Genomic DNA, 18,499 nt, shown 5'->3' with positions numbered 1-18,499 from the left:
CAGTATTGGTGCCCACCCCCCACCCTGTCACCAGACTGCTGGACCCATCTCCCAGCCGCGGTGGGAACTGGCCACTTGTGGCTCACACCCACCCACTTCTCCAGGGGCGTATCCTCAGATGAAGGGAGCTGCCTCACCTGGAAGTGCCTGAGAGTTTATGTCCTTCCCATGGCCAATGACTGACTGATGGCGCACAGGGAGCCCTAGCTCCCTTGTCCCTGGGTGGGACAGTGTCTGTGATGCAGTTCATGCTCCAGAGCTGAGCTCCTGTGGGATCAGGTCACGGCTAGACCTCCCCTGAAGCCACACATTCAACCAGCTCCTTCCCAGGCCTTTCTCCTGAGAGCATCCCTACAGCACGTCCCTTACACAGGAATCCCCATCTCGGATTCTGCTTCTGGGTAACCCAACCTAAGACCGGTTGGGTCTTATCCTTTATCTTGGTTTCTTTCAGAGCGCTTATCTTGATTCCCAATTACATAAAATGTTTGGTACATTTCTTCTCTCTGTCTCCTCCACTGCACGGGAAGCTCCATGAGGGCAAGAATCACACCTGTTTAGTCCATCACTCCATACCTGACACCTAGCCTGGGGCTTGTATGCAAGAGGTGCTGGAAGGTTATTTCTTGAAATAATGAGACGGCACATTGTGGGGCTTCAGTAAATGTGTTCCCAAAGATTCTTCTCCAGTTTTTCCTCTCTTGACTCTCCTCTTGGTCCCCTGTGTTTCCTCTTAGGTGACCTGCCAGGTTCCCAAACTCACTGAGTTCCAGCATGGGTTCATCACCAACCCCTGGGAGAGGAGCTCTTCCCACAATTCTCTAACTTCGGCAGTAGCACAGCTTTCCAAAGCCAAGGTCACTGTACTCGTGGGTCTCAGCCCCACCCAGACGTGTCCAAGTGAACATGTGCTCGTGGTCCTCTTCCCCCACACGCCATGCTCAAGCCCTCATTCCCTCATTTCCAGGTTGCTGCAAGAGCTTCTTCACAGAAACTCCCCACATCTATGCTCCAGCCCCCCTGCATCCATTCTACACCATCCATTACCAACACTCACCATGAATCGCAACCCTCCCTCCCACAGGAACCCTACAAAGCCCAGAGAGCCAGATCCCAGAGCTTTCCCTTCACCTAGCATTCAAAGCCCCAGTAAACAAGGATCAAGACGTGAGCTTCATTCTAGATCTACTGTGTCAAAATCCAGCGGGGAAGGCTGTAGCGTTTTTTGTTAGTTTTCTGGGGTTTTTTGGTTTTTTTTACAAACCCTCCAGGATATTTTAGAGTCGGGCTGAGAAGCCATAGGTCGAGGGACAGATGGACAGACAAATGGATAGGGACACAGTTAAATCAGTAAGTGATAATGTAACCATGAATCCCAGAGCTGTGTCCAAGGAACTGAAAGCACAGAAGGCCCTGTGATTCACTCTTTCAGGGAAATTCAGAAAGGTTTCAAGGAGAGGCTCTTTGAACAACATCTTAGAGGGTAAGTAGAGTCTGCAAAGCACACAAGGAAGGAGGAAGGTTCCAGACAGAGAGGGCAGCCCGCACCAGAGGCCCTGGACTACAGCGAGGACAGGGTCACAAACCGGGGGCAGTGACTGTGTTAGGAGCAAGCAAAGGGTAAGGGAGGTGTGAGGGGAAAGAAGCTGAAGCCGGTGTTGGGGCAGGTGAGGGCCAGATGGGGAAGGACCTGGCAGGGCGTCTGAGGGGGCTGGAGTTTATCCTGGGGCCACCAGGAGGTCCCAGAGGTCAGGCTGGGAACTGGCCAGAGTAGCTTCCCCTGGCTGGGAAATGGCCCTGAGCAGGGTTGGCAGTGAGATGGCTGTGGCAATAAAGAGTTTATAAAGAAATAAAAGAGGCCTGAATGAGGGCCATAAAGGCGATTTACACCCTTTCTGTGGCACATCTCTTGGCTTACCTTAGAATTAGTGTGGGCATTTGTCACATCTTCCCACTACATTGTGAGGTACTGGAGTGGAACTTAAGTGTGCTAGCGTATTGGCTAAACAGGGTTTCTCCACCTTGGCTCCAGTGACATTTGGGGCTGATAATTCCCTGTGCTGGGGGGCTGTTCTGTGTGCACTGTAGCAGGATGTTTAGCAGCATCCTTGGGCTTCACCCACTTGACGCCAGTAGCATCTCCAGAGGCTCCAGATGTCTCCAGACATTGCCACCTGTCCCCTGGGGACAAAATTGCTCTTGGTTGACAGCCCCTGGGTTAGAGTGATGGGCTATGGGGTTCTACTCATCTTAGCTCTGCCACTTCCCAGCCAGGTGCCTCGAGCAGAGTGCTTCACCTCTCTGTACCTCTGTTTCCTCACCCATCATGCAGGAATAATAAAGGACTGACCTCATAGAGTCCTTGCAAGAATTAAATACAGTGATTTATGTGAAATGCACAAGGTAAACTGTCGGAGCCAGCCGACAATCGATCAGGTCCAGAAACCTGTGCCGCAGGACTGAGAAAAGAAAGACAAGACTAGAAGGTGGGGTTGAGAGGGTCTCACTCTAGCCCGCAAGACGCTAAGCCAAGAGTGGACCCCGAGTTTATTTTCAGCAGTTAATTTATACAATTTCAACTAGCTATCTCGTGCATTCTTGCACGTAGGCACAGGTATTGTTTTAGGACTTTCAAACAGTGTGTACTAACATCATTAACTCGTGCATTGTTTTATAGATCTATATTGTTTATAGTGTTCATAAACTAGAGCTAATGTCCCCACATACCAAGATCACTAACTAAGGTGATTGTTCCTGTAAACTGAGATCACTAACTTGTATGCTGATTGTATCTCTCTGTTCAAAAATCATGAGTAACTTAATGGCTCAGGATGTTCCTAGGGCTTTAGAGCACCTGGTGCATTCTTCTTCAAAAGGGGTGGCGGGACAGAGATTGTCTTTGTTAGATCAATCTCAGAGCCTGACGCCAGCACTTTGGGATTTATTGTCCCGTTCTGTGCTTGGCAGTCCTCAGGTCATGAGTGGCTCCCCGCAGTAAACTGTCAATGAACACCAGCTATCACTGGCACTATATCTTAAGGAAACAAGCACTTAGCCAAAGGCTGGACGTACACTAAGTGCTTAACAAATGTCAGCTACTGTTGCTTCTCTTATTATTTTGTTACTCACATCTGTAGTGCTCCCTCTGGCACTTGGATGGGTCTCATACATACTTGCCAAATGAAGGTCAGTGGATTGGAATGAAAATGGGGATGACTACTAAGATATGACCTAGTCACTGCTGGCATCTTCTTATCATCTCTGGGCACACCAAAAGATTAGAGGTCGTGATGATACCCACCATGTAGCAACTAGTCTCCCTACCCAAGAATTTCCTAAAGGTGTGTTCCAACGAACTAAACTCAAAAGCTCTTTCTCCTAAAAAAAAAAAAAAAAAAAGGTTTTCAGGTCAGAAAATGCAGGACATCCCATTCCTTTTTGAACAAATCAGGCATAGTCGGTTAATAAAGGCTCTGAGAAGTCCTGCAGCCATCACTAGATTTTAAGTTCTGGGGAAATCAGGGAACGAGCCTAACTCACTATGGTATCTCTACTCCTTGAACAATGCTGAACAAAAGGGGCACTCAATAAGCATGTGAAAAATAAATAAGTGAAATGGATATATGGATGAACTTTTTAATTAACAAAGCCAGTTTGGCTGTGTTTAACCCACTGTTCCTCAATTTTCTGAACCACCATACCATGGATATCCCCTAGGACAACCCCCCTTCACCCCGAAAACACTTTGAAAAACATAGCCCCTCCCTGGGATGGCAAAGCAATAGGTCAGCGACTACGAAGGCAGCGCTGCCCACAGTACACATTCCTGGCTGCTGTGGTTGGCAGTGACTTCATCTTCAATTAAAATTAATTGAAAACATTTTATTTGAGCTCCAAAATGAGCCCAGAGAGAATGAAAAGAAAATGCACTCTTAGGGACTCTTGACAAAAAGTCTCCATTTTTTAAAAGAAACGTTGACAATCTATGTGCCATTTTGTGGGCAGGGACGTGGTGAAGCAAACATCACCCTTACAAGTGACACTGACCTCACTCCTCACATCCAAAGAAGTGTCTGTCACTGCAAAGACTGTGGTTCCTACACTCCAAAAGACTAAACTTTTCTTAAGTTGTGGTTCTGTTCAATGGCGATTCTATCCAGTGGCACTTAGGGCAAAGGTCAAGACAACTGACTATTGTAAATGCAGTTCCAGGCTCTGACTTTTTTTCAAGTATATGTGTTCAGCAAGCAAAATAAACCACTGCGGGAAAACATGCCCTGGGGGCACAAAAGACTTTGCAACAGAAGTGGGAGGAACCTTAGTTGAAATGAGAGCTAACATCTGTTCTGGGCTCACTGTATGTCAGATACTGTCCAGGTGCTTCACACGTGCAACAGGTGGAGCCTAGTGTCATCCCCACACACAGGTGAGCACACTGCAGCTCTGAGAGGTAAAGTGACCGGGCCCAGGACACACAGCCAATGAGGGTGGAAGCTGGCATATGGATCACTGCCTTAACACTACACTCTGCAACCTCAGTAATTTGCAGTAATCACCAATGCTGTTTTTATTTTTAAGAAAAGTTTTAACATGCACTTTGATTATCCACTTACACCACTAATGCTAGAGTTAATTATGCGGTAGGAGTAAGAAAGGTATGGGAAGTAAGAGTTCGTGTCTATACGCAAGATATATTAGATTCCTTCCAGTGCTTAACTCCCACCCCCCCGAACCCTGAATGACATAGAAGGCAAGAAATAGCTACCATGTGGCAATAAGAGGTAGTTACCAAATCTACCTTCTTGCCTTCCTTCATGCTCCTTGTATTTGCCAAAAAGGTTTAAAACAGAAAACTTCTGGGATACCAGCCCAACTTGTATAATTTTAATGAATCAATTTCAAAAGACATTCAGAACAGCAACATCCCCACCTCACTCCCTGGCCTCCCCCCAACAAAAAATTACTTGATCCCTTTGTAAACACTGGCTTAGGATCTTCACCTATATTATCTCATTTAATCTCTAGCTTCATCTGAATAGTCCCCAATTTACAGATGAAGAGACTGAGGTTCAGAGTGGTTGAGGGTCTTGCTCAAGGTCACAGCAGCTAGTAAAGGACACAGGGAGGGTTTTAACCAGGTCTCTGTTTCCAAAAACTCCAGGTCCCACTGCCTTATATAATTTAATTACATAATTTAAGGTAAATTCACACAACAGGCCCCAGAAAAAAAAAATGTTTTATTCAAATGTCCTCACAGGAGCTGGAGATAGTATAAATGTTATTAAACTTGAGGTTCTGTTACTTGAGAACTGTGACCAATTAAATAGCTGTTTCTGTTCTAAGCTACATGAGGCTTATTAATAAGACTGGCAGATCAGCAGAGTGCCGGTAATAATAACTGAGGTGTAATGCCAAGAATTTTACTGGGAAGGACAAAGACCAGATAACTGAATTCAAATACGGGGGGAGGCGCATAGTGTTGAAGCCAACAATTTTTTAAACTGTATTAATAGTAACACTTCTGGTACCTTTTCTTTCAACAAGAATGTGACATGTAAAAATTTTTTTTAAATTTCCCATGTTAATACAGATCAAGTGGAGACATTAAATTTCTCTGCAGATTTCATTGCTTTTTGGGACAAACACATTTTGTCATACTCAAAACACATCTGAGACTTGCTCTTGAAAGGCTGATAATAATGCATCAACTGCTACAAGCTATTCCTTGTTCTGGTTGAAATTTTTCAAAAATCCCTAGATAGACCATTTCTTCCAGGGCTTTTACAAGGTCACTGCTGTCTTCTAGGGACCCCATCCCAAACTGGGAGTGAACAGAGTTGGATATGTGTCAATGCCAGAACTTTCCTCTGAATATCTGAATCAGAATTGAAAACTCATGTATTAATTCAACAAACTGTTTTTGGCCAATTGTCTTATGTATCAAAGCACTGCTCCTGCCATTGGAGCTATGAGCAGGGACAAAAGAGGACCAGGCCTGCCTCCATGGACATTTATAATCTAGTGAGAAGGAGTGGGGGATTTAAAAAAAAATGAACAAAACAGACCAACATCTGTAACAGGTAGAATTATGTCCCCCCAAAAGATTTACATTCAAATTCTAACAGCAGGTACTATGAATGTGGCCTTATTTGGAAATATGGTCTTTGATTACGTAATCAAGTTGAGTTCTAAGTGGCAGTTTGGGGTTGGAGCACAGGTTTGCATGGGGGAAGGAAGGTATAAGAGACCCAAATGATCTGCTTTGGGTCTTTCAACACACTCTTGGCATTTCAAGAAGGAGCTTCCTTCTTTCACAAACTTTGTGTCCTTAAATTGTATCTTAATAGGATTCAGCCATTCAAGCAGGAAAAAACAACACCCTTACAGGACATAGGTGCTAAATATCACATATTTTTCCCTTTAGAATATGAGAACAATAAAAATCAGTAAGCATTAATTCGCTCTTCGATAAGAGCAAGCAACATGGAATCCTGAGTTCATTTTTACCTTATGAGCAACTTCAGGGGATCCAAAGAGTCATCTAAGGCCGCCAAGACTGTAAAACTCCTCCAAAATCCACATTAATTATTCAGACTCACCAAGAGTGGTTGACCAAATTAAGTAGGATACACAACTAAACAAACTGAGTTTTCAAGCAAGGACAAGAAGAACAATTTACCAGTAGCTTCACAGATAAATGTCAACTGGATTACCCAATATTTATTTGGGTGCATTTTGCCTTTGTTTACATGCCATCCATTCATTCCATAAATACTGACTGAATGCCTACTGTGGGCCAAACACTAAGTGCCTCATCTACATCTCAGTAAATCTTCCCAACAGCCCTGCAACGTTGGTAGTATTATTATTACTACTACTACTACTACTACTACTATTATTATTATTATTATTATTATTATTATTATTATTATTATTCCACTTTACAGATGAGTAACCTAAGGCTCAAAGAGATAACTGAAAACTGGTGGATATCATTGTACTTTTGTTTGGCTGAACCACACTGACTCCATCTTGGGCCCTGAGTGCTACTACCCCCCACCTTCTGCATGACTGAGCTTTCACCTACTCATAAGGAATGCACCCATGCCAGATAACTTTATCAGCTTTTACCCTTGCCTTCATCTGATATGAAAACTAGAAAAATGCTGGTCATGAGATCCCTGGGGAGAAGAGGGAAAAACCTCAGTTCTTGTCAGTGTGGACAGGCTCCTCACTGGGTAGTCAGATTCTACTTTTAGCTCTGGCCCCTTTAAGTCCCCCTGTACTCCTTTCCATGGTGCACACTGTGACTGCAAATGCCTCTGGGTCTTCATCTGCTCCATCCTGCCTGGATGTAAGTTTCCCACGATAAACTTCATAACTACACTTTACGGAGTTGCTTCACTTTTTCGTCTCAAAGTTCCTTCCCAGTTCTGAGGATATTATTAAACATCTCCACCTCCTAATAAACCTATAAGAACAATGACATGGGACATTTGTCATCCAGACAGTCTCAGAACAATCTAGAATATGTAAAATTTACTCACATCAAAGAGAGTTCACTTTCAAAAGGCAAGGGAACTAACACACCCAATCACGCAGTCCTTCACACACACCACACTGCGGGGAGGTGTTATTCTCCATCCCATGCAAAAGAAGCATCTGCGCCAGGGAGGTTTACTTGTTCATTCCTTCCTTCCTTCCTTCCTTCATCCAACAAATACTGAGCATTCTTGATGGGTCAGGAATTGTTCAGGGTCCTAGGGACATAGTGGTGAACTCAGGAGACAGAGCCCCTTATTTCATGAAACTCAGTTTTGTTTGTCAGCCCTCCCAGATCAACTCCCATTCTTACTTCCTCCCCACCCCATGGCAGCCCACCCAGCTGGCCCCAAGTGGCTAACGGTATGGATGTGCTCTCTCTCCCTGGTCCCATTGCACTATTAGGGACCAAACATTAGATTTATGATTAACACAGGTACCATTTTCAATGATCCGACAGCCTGTCATCTCCCCACCACCCTGGAAGAATTTCACTAACTTCTTCAAACCTAACCCAGAGCCCCAGAGTCTGATCTTCATGGTCTGAAGAGTTCAAAGGGTTTATGTCAGTGGAGAAAAGAAACAAGCTTTTTTTTTTTTTTAATGGAGGTACCAGGGATTGAACCCAGGACTCATGCGTGCTGAGCATGCACTCTACCACTGTGCTATGTACCCTTCCCAACAAGCTTTTAAATTTGAAATACTCTGGGAACCATCTCTTCCATAAGTTCATGGCATAGGAAAAAGGAAGAGGGAAAGTGAGGACTCTGTTACTTTACAAAGATTCAAGAAACACAATAGCCAACTGTGGAGGTGTGAGTCTTGCGTGTGGGTCTTGTTTGGATCCCGATGGGAAAACCCATTATGAAAAGACATGAAGACAATCCAAAAACCTGAACTACAGACCAGGGGTTACATGAGATTAAGGAATTATTGTTGATTTGTATAGAATGGGATCACTGTAGTGATAAAAGAAAATGTCCCTTACTTCATGAGATGTATATTGAACTGTTTAAGGGTAAAATACCATGTTGACTGGGATTTGCTTTAAACCAGTAGAGCCCTTCAGGCCCCCCGTGGCCTCATCCACGGCGGAAGCCGGGTCCTCGGCGCACTGAGAGATGCCGCCGGAACGGAGAAGCCGAATGAGACCGGACCGGACAGCCGGAGCAACACCAGCCCGTAAGACCCGAATGAAGCCGGACCTGAGAGCCGGAGTGGGGCCGGGCGGGCCAGTCCGAAAGTCTGCACTTTCATCCCAGCGGAAACCGCCGGCCCCGCCGCGGGCAGCGGCCGCTGCGATGGCAGTCGCGGCGGAGGAGAGACGGTTCCGGCAGTGGAACCGCCTGACTCTGGGGGAGGACAAGCAGGCCGTGGAGCGGTGCCTGGAGGAGATGGTCTTCGGCGACGTCGAGGAAGACGAGGACGCGCTGCTGCGGCGTCTGCAGGGCCCACGGGTTCAAGTACAGGAAGACTCAGGTGACTCAGAAGTGGAGAATGAAGCAAAAGATAATTTTCCACCTCAAAAGAAGCCAGTTTGGCTGGATGAAGAAGACGAAGATGAGGAGACGTAGGCTGCCTAAGTTTTTTCTTGGAATCTCTCTGGATACTTTAAAAGTGATTTTGCAGTTTTAAGAAAATTCTTTTTTTGAATATATGATTATGTGAAGATTTGAGGAATACTGGAAAAGTTATTCATAGTCCCAACCATTGTTAACATGTTGGCATACATCTCTCTCCTATGCTGTATAGAAAAGATATGAACACAGTGTTTGGGGTCAGACGGGAGTTTGCCACCTAATTTGGCTAGTTCCTAGACCCTGGGCAAGTTTAGAACCTACCTTTTCTTGTTTGTAAAATGGAAATACAGTAGCTATATCAAGAATTTCAATATTAAATGAAATAGTATATGTAGAGCTCTTAATGCAGTGTCTGAAATTGAGAAAAGGCTAAAAAAACAGCTAGCTAGCATGCACAGTGTGTACTTTAATAGATGACAATGTATTGTATTGCGAGCATTTTATTTTTCTTTTTAGTAAATTGATATTGAGCATCTTTATGCATAAACTTTTCCCCACTCCTTAAATTATTTAAGAAAGTTTCTTTGAGGTAGAGTTACTCAAAGAGCAGACAATTTTAAGGTTCTTGGTAAAGACAGCCAGGTTGACTGTCAATTTCCTACTAAAGGAAACCTCAAGATGCCATGATTTCTGTTACATACCTCACTTAGCTGGCAGTAACGGAAGTGGGGCTGGAAGTTGGGAATAATGTTTTTACCCCACCGAGTCATAAATTCCAGAGCTGGAGTAAAAAAACAGACCTTGGAAAGTCTGTACTGTTAAAGCCACTGGCAATAATTGCAATGTGCTTTACTTCGAAAGAAAATCTCTTCTGCCTTTTTAGGGGAGGAAAGTGTTTTTCACCTAGTTTTAATTTAATGACTTCCTGTTACAGCTACTGAATTTTAAATGACAAATTGTGCTCTTCGGTTTTCACGCTGGTTAAAGGGATTTGGCGCTTAGCCTATTTAGAACTCCACCAAATTTTAGTGATAAATATTTGGTATTTCAGATAACATACTTAATGAGCTCATGGAAGGAGATTTCAAATAAACTGTGCCCTTTTTTTTTCAAAAACAAACAAACAAAAACCAGTAGAGCCAAATAGAAAGGTGAATAAAATACACAAGATAGTAATACTTGTGAAACCTAGAACAGTACTATCCAGTGGAACCCCCAGCAACGATGGAAATGCTCTGTATCTAAGCGGTACGCCACGGCGGACACGAGCCACGTGTGCCTGCTGGGCCCTTACAGTGACTACTGAGACAAGAAACTGATTTTTTTTTCAATTAGTTTAAGTTTAAGATAGCCACCTGTGGTCTATGATGACTGTATGAGATTTCATTTTTTTCTCTCTACTTTCATGCATGTTTGAAGATTTTTATAATAAAAATTTATAAAAATAACTTAGAGAAAAGACCACATCCTGTCCCTGGGTAACCTTGGGCATGCAGCTCATTTTCTTCTAGTTTTCTCATCTGTAAAACAGGTATTCTTAACTGTTGCCCTCCTCGCCCTCCACTGTGAAACCTACAATTTCATGTGCTGTCTTGGTCTGTTTGAGCCTCCCAGGGCCCAAAAGGCTTTACTATGGGTTCCTCTGCTCTTGCCAGAAATGCCCCCACCCAGAGGGAAAGGCTCCCCACCTTGTCACTCAGGAGAGCAACCCCGGGGCCCCTAACCCGCACCTAAACTGTCTTTCTAAGTACATCTGTCTTAGGCAAGGGGGCAAGGAAGCCCTCCAGTTCTAATAAAAAACTTCCATGCAAACCTGCAGAAAACCAAAATCTTCCTGTGTGCACATGACAGTACCAAGAGGGCTTAACCACAAGAAACCTGTATAAGCTGAATGAACTTCAAAACTGAGACAATGTCTCTACCACTACTACCATCTCACTGTAATAATATCTAACCCCCCACGCCATACTGATTCCACCTGCTTCAACCCAGACACTGAAAGGCCAGGCAAGGGCCAAAAAGAGGCACGAACTGCATTCCGGGAAATCACCACCCATTTCCATGAATCAGGGTGACAAAAGACCTCCACCCCCAATAACTTCCTTCACTCTTTCCTATAAAAAGCTTGTCCCTGCTTGTAATCAGGGAGCAGGTGCCTTTAGAGCAGGAGCCCCATGCTTCTCCATTCTCTGGCCATTGAATGAAAGCCTGTCTTGCATGCACCAAACTCAGTTTCCTTTTTGGCAGCACGAACCTGGGCAGGAAAGAACCCCTGACGGAGCAAATGGGGGCTTAAGTTCAGCTTGGGTCCTAAAATGAGGGCCTCAAGTCTAATTCAGTAACAACCGGCTAGTTCCCCAGGCGGCTGGGACAGATGAAGCCCACACAGCCTGCAGCCTAATGGGTTTCACGTCCCTGCCAGCCCAGGAAAGCCAATCACATCCTCCCACAGGAACCAGGGGTCACTACCCTCTTGTTACCGTCCAACCTGCCCCCCTCGGTCCTTGCTTGTTCACTCTGAGAAAAACCCCTGTGTGGCCCTGCAAGGGCACACAGGGTTCTCCTCCCCGTGGGGCTATGTGTATATGGGACTGATAAACTGCTGTCCATCTCATCTGTGCAGTGTTGCTGAGTTGTGTTTGGGCAATCTTGTACTATTTAGGGTGAGAGATCCCTCCCTCTCCAATGGGGTGACTAGAAGGCAATCAGAATACCCCTCCTTCATCAAAGAAGGTATTTTTGAGGATTACCTGAAATATATATACAAAGTGCTTTCTAAATCTCAACGCATGAGTTAAAGCCAAGGCATTGTCAGTTGTAACACAAGGCATTGTAAGTGTTGCTGTTGGTTTTGTTAACTGGCAAACGAGAAAGAATTTTCCGACTAGTAACCATAATAATACTAACTAGTGGGTGATACCTTGCCCCAGTTTATTACTTTTATTATTATTACTAACTTTTTGATGCTCAAATAGAATTGTATCATCCATCATATTCTCTAAGCCATGTTTTTTTCTCTCTACAATAAATCATAAGCATCTTTCTACTATTCATTCTTTATTAAGAGCCCTACAATGTTCCAATATGTAAAACTATTCCAATTCGACCAACTTCCTGGATGATCTCATTCATTTCTAGGGCTTTCAATACCATCTAAGTGCTGCTGACTCATGAATTTTTGTCTCTAACCCATTCATTTCTAACTCTGAGGTTCCAATACCCTACTGCCCAGTTGATCTCTCCACTCTGGTATGTCAGAGGCAAAGCAAACTCAGTGAGCTCCGAACAGGACCCTTGACCTCCTCCAGTCTCTTGTACCCGCCTTTGGACCAGTTCTTTTTCATCCTGTTTCCCTTCTTAATAAGTTACATGAAATTCTCACAGATGTTCACTTTGCATTTTGTTAAGTACTATGCTTTTCAATATTTTGAGTATTATCAAAAAATACGGTAATCATCATAAAGATATGGTAATCAGCACCCTCCTGTATCTTTCTTTTCGTACTTTCCACATTTTTTCTGGGAAGGAAGGATTTACAACAGTCCATGACGCCTCCTTCCCAGCGGAGGAATATTTGGAAATGAATGGCCTCTACCAGACTTCCTTGAAAATAGGCTAATGGCATTTACTAGCAGAAAGAGACCAGGGAGACCTTGTCTCAAAAATAATTTTAGCAGGATGTACCTGACCTCTCTAGATTGCTTAATGTGACTAAATCTGGACTTTGTGGGCAATGGCTGGCTAGAGAACAAGAAGTAATCACACAGACATTTTCACCTATGTAATTAATGGAGGATAAAACAGAATCCACAAAGCCAAAGTTGCTTCCTCTGAGGACAATGATCCATACCCATCACTGGGTACGTGCTGATTAATCCAAAACCAACTCAGAACAATGAGGAAGCTGTAGCTGACAGATCTGGGCTCCTTCATAAGAGGAATGCAATGTTTATGCCTACATCTTGCTTGCAATTTTTAATTACCAGTTAGGATTCGTGTTAGATTAGATGTATGATTCACTTGGGGTTGACTTGACAACATCAACTCTCTGTGCTAATACAATTTCCTTAAGGAAATTTCCCCAAAGTGAGAATTACTTCAATTTTGAAATGAAACAAAACTTTTTAAAAATTGAAATTGATTTTTTGGAAATTGCAATTTTGAAAGCGAAAAAAAAAAAGGGTATGCACCTTTAAAATTCTGATCCATACTGTGACATTATCCTCCCTTCAGGGAGTCTTACCCACTTTCAGTGACACAACAGAGCATGGGTGTGCCCCCTTCATACACACTCAGTGTCATCTTTGCCACCATGATCACTGCAAAACAAAAGCATCACCTTTCTGGAGTAAGAGTGATCGGACAGTCTGGGGAAGAGAAATCAGCCAAATCCCCCCAAATTAGGATGCCACTTCCTTGGAGGGGGTCAGAAGAACACATCAACAGTCTATCAGCCATTTCCCTATATCTGCCTTCCCAAGAGACCTAACAGTAGGAACCTGATAACTACCCACCTCAGTCACAGAGAAACCAGACGTTCAACAAGAGCGGAAGCCTTTGGACCAAGTAGAAGAGACCTGTGTGCTGCAGACAGCGAAGCACTGGAGTCAGGCTGGAGTCCTGGAGCTCTCTCAGGCACGCTGTTTCACTTCTCTGGGACATACAATTCCGGGGACTGTTGATCAGAAATGAAATGAACTCAGAGACAATTCTGCCAATTCTCAGATTTTACACAAGAGGAAACCAAAGCTCAAAGCACTTAAGGTGCATCTCTTTTTCATTCAACAAGTATCTGTTGGAGGGAGGAGGGTATAGCTCAGTGGTAGAGTACATGCCTAGCATGCACAAGGTCCTGGTTCAATCCCCAGTACCTCCATCAAACACAAATAAACAAATAGAAAACCTCATTACCTACCCCCTACCCCCTACCCCCCAAAACTTTTTAATTAAAAAAAAAAAGTATCTGTTCAATGCAAGGCACAGTGCTAGGAGATGGGGCTAGAGAAGGAAACAAGACAGGCTTGATGCTGAGCTCCCAGACCTTACAGTCTAGTGCTGGGGATGGCGAGGTAGGCATAACATAATTTGGGGTCAAGGACCACTTGGAGAATCTAATGAACCCTGTTCTCAAAAAAATTAAATTAATTGTACATGCACATACCCACACATACACATAATTCAGCCTATAAGTTCTGGTAGATTCACTGACTCCTAGAAGCCCATCCATGGATCCCCAATTTAACAATCGTTCGTTAATACAGAGTAGACTGTCACTGCAGTAAGCTATTATATTTTGAATTCTTACACCAGCCTGTCAAATAGAAATTAATGGTCTCATTTTAGAGGAAGAAACCCGCATGCCACAGAGGTAACAAACATGCTCAGATCACATTGCATCACATTAAATAGGTTCTCTGGGTGCAGGTAACAGAAGTTTGTTCTGGCAAACTCGGAAAGAAAAGGAATGAATGGAGAGGATATCGGGGAACTTGAAGAATCGAAAAAGAAGGCTAGGGCATTGGGCTCAAAACAGTAGGAACCAGGGCGGCTCTGCAATGCCATGTTCCCCGCCCCCATCTTTGTATTACTGTTATTAAAAAAATAAGAAAACAGGCCCAAAATGGAGATGCTTATGCTAAGCCCCACATCACCAAACCAAGACTGAACTTAATTACAGTCTCGAGCTCTCCCCAAAACGGAGTCTCGAGCCACTCACTCAGGAAGCGCCGGCTCAGCCCTGGTTCACTCACCAGCAGAATAATTTCCAGGAAATAAAAATAAAATCTGGATAATAAAGTCTAACCTTTTTTTTTTTTTCTTTGCGGTTAGTCTAGTTTCACTTGCTCACAGAGGGCGGGGCAGAGGCCTCTCACCCGGCACCTCAGACCCGAGTTCCTTCTGAGAAGAGGCTGCGCGGACAGCCCAGCTCGGGTCAAGATGGCGGCGGCGGGGCGTGTGCAGAGACGCCGCGCCGCGCAAGGCGCCCCACAGTGCGCTCTAGAGCCCTGAACTGCGCAGCTGCAACCGCCTTGTGCACAGAAACCCCGCCCCCTCCCCACCCCCACCCCCCAACCCCCGGCCCCAGAACTCTGTAACGCGGCCTCGCCCACCGCCTTTCCCAGCGAGCATGGACTGTACAGCGTGAGCTCACATCTGTCCATTCTTCGACCCAAGAATAACTCCTTCCTTTGCTTATGAACAGAATTCGGTCTCATTTTATTGGCTCGAACACCACCGAGCAGAAGGACCCTTGTTGGGGAACTGACTCGGGAGGGTCAGTAACAGGTCATCTGCCTAATAGACCCCTGCCATCCCATAAAGAAAAGCGAGCTTACTACAACCAACTCACTTTTTCCCTAGTGTAACTTCCTTGTTCCTGCTCCCTCCTGTCAATAAAAGTCTCTCTTTTTGTACAGCTCCTCAGAGCTCCTTTTTGTCTGCTAAGTTGGCTACTGCCTGATTCTAGTTGATTTTTGTCCAAATAAACTCAAAAGTTTTAATACGCCTTAGTTTATCTTTTAACATTGTCCTTAAAATTTAGAGCCCTGAACCACTGACAGACTCTCTTCTTAATCAAAATTTTGTCAGGCTCCTCTGAGCCCTCTTCTCAAAGAGGCCTCAACCTTTGGGCTTCCATATTAATCACTGCATTGCCCTGATTTAGCAAAAATTCTGTCAAGTCAGCATCTCCACCCTCAATATCTGATCAAACTCCTCATCTGCCACCAGCCCCCAGGTACTATCTGATTGCTTTGGGCTGCCTTATGCAAGAATCCTGTTATGTCAGTTAGCAAGAATTACTCTACCCTCTTAGTAATTTTCCACCCACTGACCACCTTAAATCCCCGCTTTCCATGTTGTTTTTGGAGTTGAGCTCAGTCTCTCTCCCCTACTGTAAACTTCATTGCAGTAGTCCCTTGAATTAGGTCTTTGTTATTCTTCCTTAGTAAGTGTCAGAATAATTCTTTTTTCTTTGCCACCACAGAGCAGATTCCCCTGGGGTGGGCCATGTGTCCACATGTGGCCAAGGGACAGTCTTTGCAAGGCTGTGTACTATGGGAAGGCAGATTCCTGAAAGGAAAATGGGATGCATTGACTTAAACCAAAGTAGGGAGGCCAAAAATGCCAACAAGTTTATAGTGAAAATGGCATGTATAGGATCATGATTTGTGAGTAAATCTGACCAAGATATCTTCACCCTCTTTTCCAGTCTCCGATTTGAACAGAAGTCAGGCTCATTGGTAATTAGTCAACATATCTAATCAATGCTTCTCTCTGCTCTGAATTTGTAATTCAATTATCCTAATGACATGCCAAAAATTTTGAGCCATCTCTGACCTGTGAGTTCTCAGAAAGTAAATCTAAAGCCAAATGGATTGTTAGGCTGTGTCCCTGGCCTTGAATGAGTCTAATGAGTATGAAGATGTCTGGAAAAATATAGTTTTGGCTTCCCAGGATCAATTCTTCTTTCTCCTCATAACAGCATCTTGATTTTCCCCTGCTCTTTCCCCAAGAGGGAGTACAAGACCTAGGCTTGGTCAACCAGAAATCATCAGCATTAGTCTCAGGACTGAAAATATTTGAGAAATTATTGGGAAATATATATTTTTTTCTAACCAAGTTTGCTAGCCTCGAAGGGTAAGACTTGAGCTAATAGTTCTTTATTTTATCACTGAAGCACCTAGATCCAGCCATGCCTGAAGCTCTCTAAACTTTTCAGTTAGGTCATTCAATGCTATGTTTGTGTGTGTGTGTGTGTGTGTGTGTTTAATATTAGGTTTACCACTTGGAAACAAACAAACAAAGTCTAATATGAAGATGTTCTACCATGTTTAATCATGTAGTGATACCAATGACTTTTGGTTTACTAGTAAAGGTATTTTGTTTTGCTTTTTTAATTAACTACATAATATAACAGAGACACAGAGTAGGAGGGAAAACACAAGACAGGAAAATGAGAAAGACAGCCACATTTGTATCCCTATTCACACTTTCCCTGTTCCATCCCTCTCTATTTCAGGCTCCATTCTTAGGATCACCTAATATTATCAGGTTATCTATCATTCACAATTTTGAACCATAGGAATAGACCACCTATTTAAAACAAATTAACAGAATTAAATAACTAAGGACCGAGGACCTGAATGTATTTTTGTCACTGAGGTGGTTTGCATTTTAAGAGGACCCTTGAAAGAAGGCAGTGCATAACCCAGTGGAATCAACTAATTATGGTGGAATTTCAGGTATTCATCTAGTACAATGGACTGAATATTTATGTCTCCCCCAAAATCCATACATTGAGATCCTAACCCCCAATGTGATAGCATCAGGACATGATGCCTCGGGGAGGTTATTAGGTCATGAGAGTGGAGCCCTCAGGAATGGGATCAGTACCTTCATAAAAGAGACGGCACAAAATCCCCTTTCCCTTTTCCACCATGTGAGGACACAGCAAGAAGACATCTCTGAACCAGGAAGCAGGTGCTCACTGGACACCAGGCATGTTAATTTTGGACTTACCAGTCTCCAGAGCTATGAGAAAGAAATGCTTGTTGTTTAATCCACCCAGTCTACGGTATTTTTGTGACAGCAGCCCAAACAGACTAAGACATCTAATATATAATTATTGGGCATCTACCATGTGCCAGACAAGATGCTGTGATACAGGAACATACAAGTGTTCTCTTCTCTCAAAGAATTTGTAGACAACTTCAGGAAGAGATAAGTAAGGAGACCGTCACACAGCAGCATGGTAAGTGTTAAGCTGATTCTGTGAAAACACTCCTTGGACACCTAAGCCCTGGAGAGGGAGACAGCCACCGGGAGAGACTTCCTCTGGGCCCAGCATATTATTTCTAGCCTCTGCACGGTGTCTATCACACAGCGATTGCTCTGTAAATATTTCCCATGCAATGGAACAAGTTGGTATGAGACCTGGGCCTTTAGGGGCGAGAGATCTGCCTCCTTCAACGCCGCCCCTGCAGCTCTCTCCAAAGGGCACTCCGCCAGCCCGAGAGGGGCCGCCGACATACGGCTATGCTTACTCAGCTGTAGTCTCTCCTTGGGTCATTAACATCCTATTTTCAGGGCGGTAGGCTCTTGACTTCCAGCAATTAGTCAGAGAGTTTTGCACAAGATAAACAAACATGGGATTGCTTTAGGGCCAAGCTCAGGTTCTGGATATTACAGTGTAGGATTTTGAAGGCTTGAAGAGTGAAGGCTGGGAGTAGGGTTGTGCTCTGACCAGCAGCTACCCGAGAACAATTCCAAAGGAAGCTGAGAAGGTAGAGAGAGGCATCAGGCAATAACACCTTAATTGTGTTGATCAAAGTGTAAGAATTACAGTGAAAAGCCAACTCCATGGGCTGGGGGACTCAGTGCTGATCCACCTGGCAGGACTCGTATGTCCAAGAAGAAATCTCACATGTTATAAAGGG

The 18,499-nt window shown here is 44.1% G+C and overlaps 1 protein-coding gene across 4 annotated transcripts in view; it reads right to left on the bottom strand.

Annotated features, from left to right (window-relative positions):
* GRIN2A (glutamate ionotropic receptor NMDA type subunit 2A) overlaps positions 1 to 14,993 on the bottom strand; it is a 420,782-nt gene extending 405,789 nt beyond the window's left edge. For 3 of the 4 annotated variants that reach the window (XR_012061040.1, XM_072942222.1, XM_072942225.1), the window contains exons 1-2: positions 14,866 to 14,993; positions 13,577 to 13,737 (exon numbers count right to left, since the gene is read on the bottom strand). The gene's annotated coding sequence lies outside the window, so the exon portion shown is untranslated. Of the gene's footprint in view, positions 1 to 13,576; positions 13,738 to 14,778; positions 14,825 to 14,865 lie in introns of those variants that run through there. The other variant, XM_072942223.1, reaches the window with a different exon arrangement.
* Between the last annotated feature and the right edge of the window lie 3,506 nt (positions 14,994 to 18,499).

The sequence above is a fragment of the Vicugna pacos genome, chromosome 18, assembly GCF_048564905.1.
Source record: "Vicugna pacos chromosome 18, VicPac4, whole genome shotgun sequence".
In the NCBI taxonomy this organism is placed as follows: domain Eukaryota; kingdom Metazoa; phylum Chordata; class Mammalia; order Artiodactyla; family Camelidae; genus Vicugna; species Vicugna pacos.
Note: the sequence above shows the minus strand (reverse complement) of the source record. Positions and strands in the feature narration are given on the sequence as shown.